At 41.3% G+C, this 6,966-nt stretch overlaps 1 protein-coding gene across 7 annotated transcripts in view; it reads left to right on the top strand.

Moving 5' to 3' along the window:
* LOC310905406 (uncharacterized protein) overlaps nucleotides 1–6,966 on the top strand; it is a gene marked incomplete at its 5' end in the record, with an annotated part of 392,143 nt that overhangs the window by 328,319 nt on the left and 56,858 nt on the right. The window lies entirely within an intron of this gene.

Below are 6,966 nucleotides of genomic sequence, written 5' to 3'. Positions count from 1 at the left end.
CAAGATACCTATAATCCTGGAATTAGACCTACTGGGATATAAATCCCTGAAGCGCACAAGCAGTTAAATAAGGACTAAACGGAAAAAGAAAAACCCATCTAATCCTTTCCATGCTAAGGTATATAATAGCACAAAATTGGAAAAATCCACCTTCCACACCGAATAAAGAGTGATTACAAATAAAGGCAAGAACATTATCCAAAAGTATTAGGAGCGAGCGAAGTACTGTGATCAAATAGAGCAACAAACAATTCATGAAAGAAAGGGAAACTTCATAAATATTCATGTAGGTGTTTTAAAGGGTCTGCACTGACACAAAGTAGAGCTTCTTTTGTATGCACTTTATCAAAAATCTTAGGGAACCCTATTCCTTACCTTTATTGCAAAGTTGTCCTTTTTCTGTGCCAGGAGAGCATACGCAAAGCTCTCATAAGGAGAGTGAAACCCCGGGCTGGCTTTGCTAACGCCTGTGAAACTGCTGTCTTATTGTGAGTAAACGTGGATGGAATTGTCTGTGATGGAAATTAGCGGTCTGCTTCCAAAACCTGCTTTGGGCAGGGGAAAACTATCTAAGGATTTGAGTGGCCCAAGAATCAAGCCCTGTTAGTATCCTTGTTGCTCTGTGCTGTCCCCTCCAGAGGGGCTGATAACACAGCTCGTGTTTCAGACGGCCAAACTCGGGAATGAGATCCCCAGTTCTGGTTGCACTGTGCAAGAGGTGAACCCACCGCATGTGCTTTGTAGGGGGAAATACAACTGCGTGCAAGTAATGGAGTCAGAAGAACTTACTTGGAAGGACCTCGGCATGATTCAGTGCTGATGCAAAATACTGCACACTACTGAAGAAAGGAGGAGAGAAAAAAAGTTTAAGCTTATAGAATGGTCTTTTGCACAGCTGTTGCTGAAAGGGAGCAAACGATGTTGGTTTGACAGAGTGTGTGAGGCAGTGTGCGAGGCAGTATCTCTTCGAACAAGGGTTATTGTATTCACTCCAGTTATCCTGTGGGAAAGGAAGTAATATGCTTCCATCCTAATTCCTGAAGTGTTCCTGGAAGAGCCAGCTGATGAACGGACTGTGGTACTTCCAGTGCCTTGTCTGGTCATTCTGAAATTGATTTCACAAATATTTCATGTGTGTCAGGTGGGCTGATGAGGAAGAGAAGAAATCTAAGAACAATTGATCCCACTCTTGCTCTGCTATACATCCTTACCACCTTAATATTGCAGAAGTTGGTCTGTCTCCTGCAGTCCTGACGTTAAGTAATTAGAAGCAATTCCCTCAATAAGATGACTTGCATGTGAACAGTGATAAATGCTGCAGGATCTGGCCCTGCACCACTACTAGAAGGATGCGATTTTGTACAAATAGTGGCATTCATGTGCAAGGAGTGGATGGGTTACTTTGATCATTTAACAAAACGAGCAGAGACAGGTAATTAATTGTGGCTAGTAAATATTTGCCCAGTGTTCACAAGTATGAGCGGATCATGGTTATTCTGCCTCTGGGGCTATCTGTGCATAATTTCCTTTGTTTGGCAACATAATGTGCATTCCAGACGCCAGGGAAGAGTCGTATAATCCTTTTATGGTGGAACCTGCGTGTTTACCAATTCCCCAGTTTGTGTGCAGGTAGCTGCGGCTCGTTTCTGCCCACTTACCTGGTGCTGTGTATCCGTGCGGGAGGAGCAGCGGACACCTGCCCGCTTCGGGAGCCAGTAATGTGCCTTGGCCAAATGCGGTATGCTAAAATCATGGGCTCCCAAGACTGCTCTGAAATTCAAGGCAATTTCATACATTTTGCCCTTCAACAGACAATTTATATGAGTGAGCTGTGGAGTCAGTGTTTCCCTTCATAAATCTTGTTCTACAATAGACATTATTGAGGTGGAGAAGTTACCGGGTTCACAGACCAGAGTTTCTCACGTACCACGCTACAAGGTGTGTGTCCTACGCTGGCGCCTTAGCATTATTCACCGGAGACTGGCTTTTCTGGGAGCCCAGAGGATATGTAGCAGAGCCACCGCTGACTCCAGCCCTTCTGAAACTTGCTGATAGGTCAAAAGAGCTTCCTTAATATTTTTTTTTCTTATATATTTTTTTTTTCTTGGAGATGCACATTTAAGGTGCTCCTCCAACAAATACCAGGGAGAGCAAAGGCAGATAAATGCTAAGCTTCCTTTGCATTCCACAAGAGGTCCCAGCCGGTCTTTTTCTTCCAGCAGCAACCCTGGGGCAGAAGGTGATGCATTTTATTTCCTCTCACATATGCAAAACAAAGCCTTAATAAGGCTTGACATAGCTGTTCTTCATGTATATTTTAGGGGGTTTTCTCTGAAAATCTCACTGGATGCAGGGTGGTCTTAGACTTTCTAAGCTCTTAGGCTGAAATTCTATTCAGAATTTTATCACAGAGCTTTGCACTTGGATGAATTTCACCCATAGTTTCTATTTCACCTATATTACAGATTTTTAAGGCCAGCAGGAACCATTATAATCATCTTGGCTGTTTCCCGTAAGCCAGAGGATTTCACTTACTGATTCCAGCATTGAGCTTGTGGCAGATCTATAGCACATAGTTTAGAAATACATTCGACTTTGATGTAAAAACTTAAGTGACAGGGAGTTTGTCCTAGGTAGTTTACTGCCCATCCTGGCTTGCTTTTTTGGATCAATCATCTGGTTTACAGAATTTCGGCTCTACAAGGAGAAGAAACAAAATATAATGGTGTCTCCCTCCATAATTCCCATCTTACCTCAAGCAGGACTAAGCACTGCAAATATTAAAATTTATTTTTTACAAATCAGTGCACACATATTTTCAGAATTTCAAAGAAATTATACATTAAAACACTACACCCTGAGAGGAGAAATTTTTTTTTCTTTAAAGTATTTGCAATGAAGTTCCTATATGTTATACAGAGATGTAATTTTTCTGGCAGTTAAAGTGTTTCTTTATACTCTTGGAGGCCTCATTCTGGGAAACTGTGAAGTTAAAACATATTAATGCTGTTTAGCAAGCCAACACAGAACTAGAAGTTGACAATTTGCTTTCAAAGATGAACATGTGTATTGTGTGTGCTGAAAAAGCATCCTAATCTACACTGGTCGTGCTGCAATCAAACTTTGCCTAATTAGATCTTTACAATTCACGGTGACCACAGTGAGCTTTGTTATCTGGTCAAACCTCTGCGAGCTTGCCCTTTTGAAAGTTTGTTGAGTCCATTGCTCTCATTTCTTTGTTGAGAAACAGTGACACAGAATTCAGATTTCATGCTTCACCACGGACTTGTTTGCTCGGTACATGCACACATGGCACAGGTTGCAGAGCATATTTACTACAGCTGATGGGTAAAGGAGAGAAAAATCATCTTCATGTGCAAATAAGAAATCAGAGGGAAAAATGAACAAACAAACCTTCTCCTTTGCGTTTTATTTCAGGATTGAAGTATGTCTTGGATTATGTAGGAACAAGATTTCATTGCCTCTGAAAATGTTCACTGCTGGCAATAGATAGCCTTAGCCTCAAGTTCCGCAGCACAAGTCCCGTTGACACGAACAGGACTGTGATTCTACCCCGTGTCTGTTGGTCCGTGAGACACACCGAGCAGCTCTTCTGCAGATGTGATTATATCTGACCCAGTCAAATGACGATAAGTGAGATCTCTCTCAAGGCGCCAACTATTTCCATCTGCTAAAGGAAGGATGCACTTGGAACAGGTGTCTTCTGGCCTTTTCAACTCTAGGTGGCCAACCTCCAACTGGCTCAATGGTGGGACTATTCACACAGGAAGGGGAAACATCCCTGCATGCGCACTTCCTTTTACAACTAATGCTCATGCCATGAAGAAGCTGTCCGAGATATTTCAACAGGTTTCAGATTCAACTCTTCATCTAGAGAAACAGTTTGACACACAGATTTGCTGCCCATTTCATCTCAAATAGCCTGGCTATCATTTGAACTAAATTCTCAAATCAGTAGTCCTGGAGCAATGTCTTTTATTTGTTTCTTTTAACCTAAAAAAACCAAACCAAACCAAAAAAAAAAAAACCAAAACACCATCATGCTGTAGCTTTACATTTAAGTTTTTGCCCTTTCATTTATTTATTTTTCCTAACAGGGATGAGCCTTAAGCACAGGTGGCTGCTGTGGCTCTTTATTTCTGCTGATAGCTATTGACCTGCCAACTAGCTATTCTCTTGGTAATAGTAAACAGATTCTTAATGGTTAAACTTCCTTCCATTTGAATTCTGTAGTCCAAAAATAATCTAGTATTTTATTAGCCAGGGAACGTATTATTAAACACATACATCATTCTTACCAGTCTGTACTTCTGTAAACCTAAGTAGTTTTGAGTCAGTATTTTAGGTTTTGTTGTGTGTGGTTTGGTTTTGTTTTGTTTTCTTAAAAAAAAAAAAAAAAGACAGGACCCCAAACAGTGGAAATTGGAAAGTGAACTGAGTGATTAGTAAGTAAGTAGAAGGCCTGGGAGCTAGAAGCTATGCACAATTTTGACAGTGTGTTTGAAACTACATGAGAAAGAGTATCTGACAAGTAGCAGACTCCTTGCTGGCTATGATAGACTCAGAAGTCAATAGTTGATTTCAAGGAGTTTATTTCTCTGGATTATCTTGGTTTACACGAGTTATGACACCTATATTTTTTATTTATTTTTTGCTATCTACATTACTTGTTTAAATTGTACAAATCCATCATACTTCCTCAGCTATTATAAGAAAGGCAAGACCTTCTTGGCATCAACTAGATGACCCCTTGAGTTAACTAATTATGAGAGTATTGGAGCTTTCATGCGTGAATGTGATCTGGGCAAGACCCGTCCTAGTGTAGCCAAACCATATGGAATTTATATCTCAGTCGGTATATGGGAAAACGACATTATTTACTCCAGGATATGGTAATGCTCTTATTGACTTTGTGAGTCTTTGTGAATGAGTGCTAACGCTCGTGGAGTTGACAGACTGATATCACAGGCTAGGCCAATGTACGATCCAGCAGGCTCTGGTCAAGCTCTTGCACAGGCTGCTCTGCCAAAGGACTTCAGCCTTCACCTACAACACCCTTGTTTTTCCATTACTAAGACTTTCCTAAACACAGAGAGCCAAAGAGACATATTAACACATGCATGCATGCCAGAAGGCACACTATGTCTCTGTAACCAGGAAGCACACTCGTTATATAACAATGGACAGGGCTATTCACCTTTGTTTTTCATCTGGGTTAATCTTTGCCACCTTACTTAATATCATTTAGGTGACCTAATACATTATTTAAGTGAACTGTAGCTGGCCAGAGTATCCAAATTTCCTTTTCCCATAATAATGAGAAAAGACAGCTTTACTTTTCCTCTTGTTGCCCCGTCCTATTGTGCTCTTTTAGGAATGTCTGTGAGTACAATATGGGTGGCTCCCCTCAGCTGGACATCCCGCTGCATGGCTTAAAATTGCAAAGTTACCAGTTGTAAGAGTTGTAAGGACTTGTACTATCAACGGCCGCTGCTTCTCTTCAGCAAAACTTTCATTCCCTTTGGTTTTCAAAATGTGTCCCTGCTCTGCCTTAGGGGACATAAATTTTTCTACCTTTTGAAATTTTAACTAAAAAAAAAATCAAAAGGGGATTTTCTGGGTTGTTCAGTTCTTGAAACAACCTGTGGTCACAGATGGCTAGTCTCTTGTTTCTCCTTGGAGTGGAAGGCTCAAGAGGAGACCATGAATTAAATGGCATAAAGATCAAATGGCCAAATCTAAAAGTAGGGTCTGGCCAAAATGTTTTCTTTCCCTTTAGTAACTTTTAATGACAAAAGTCTCCTTATTCCAAATTCTTTCCTTTCTTTTTTTCTTTTTCCTTTTTTTTCTTTCCTTTTTTTCCCCCATAAAAATGGTATTATTTCGAAATTTTCTTTGTTCTTTTTCAAGAGATATTTTTCAAAATCTGACTTTTTTAGTCATTTGCAGTACTTACCCCGCTTCCCAAACCCATATAGAATTTGAAAAGTGTATTTCTGATTTTTTTAATGTAAAACCAAACTTTACAGGCCACATGATCCCTTCTTGTGCATAATGAAAGCCAAATACAGTGGAATGAACTAGGGAAGAGAAAACATGGACATAACTGGTTTGGGGATGGGACAGCAGGGTCAGAGAAGGGACTGCTCCAGAAACAGAAGCCCTTGCAAGGTGTCCCCGTGGCGGGGCTGCTCCTCCTGAAGCCATCCATCAGACCGCTCTGTTTTTCACTGCTTCTCTTACAGAGCCGTGTCGGGAGGGTCCCTCACAGTTGACCTGAGAAAGGTAAATGTGGCCTTGAGTGGCATTTCTTCCTCCTAAAACGGCACGGAGCTGGCGAGCTCTGTGGGGCACCCGGCGCTGCTCGTTAGCCTGCCCTCACATCTCAGCAGCAGCCTGCCCAGACCTCTGCTCCTCGGGCCTCCGCTGTGCCCCAAACACCACAGGCACAAAGAATTTTGGCTAAGTCTGCACTGAAGTTTGATTTAATAAATCCCTTTAATAAGTGCAACAAAGGAACAGAAAAGATCCCTTTGGTGGCTGAGCCAGCTTAAATGAGCAGAGCGCTTCACAATTAACAGTCCAGCAGAGCGCTTCACATGCTTGGCTTTATAAAGAGGAAAGTGAAAAATACTTGCAAGGCATTCAGATAAATCTTTGTTTTAGAGGGGTATGGAAGCGCTGTTATAGCCGCTGACCACCACCAGTGATCATAAGGCCATACAGCTCCAGGTCACTCTCACAAAATGGTTGCCAATATCTTCTCAGCAAACTCCCTATTGATTGCATAAATACAGTACAGTACCCATGAGGTAGTGTTGACCTGTCACATAGTAAAGATGTGGCAAGCCCCATAATTCATTACCAGTTGGAAATAGAACATCATTGGAGAGATAAGGATAACAATGACTTTCCATCCAATGATAAATTACTAGCAGCTGCATT

The sequence above is a fragment of the Anser anser genome, assembly GCF_964211835.1.
Source record: "Anser anser genome assembly, chromosome: 11".
NCBI classification, from domain to species: Eukaryota; Metazoa; Chordata; class Aves; order Anseriformes; family Anatidae; genus Anser; species Anser anser.
Note: the sequence above shows the minus strand (reverse complement) of the source record. Positions and strands in the feature narration are given on the sequence as shown.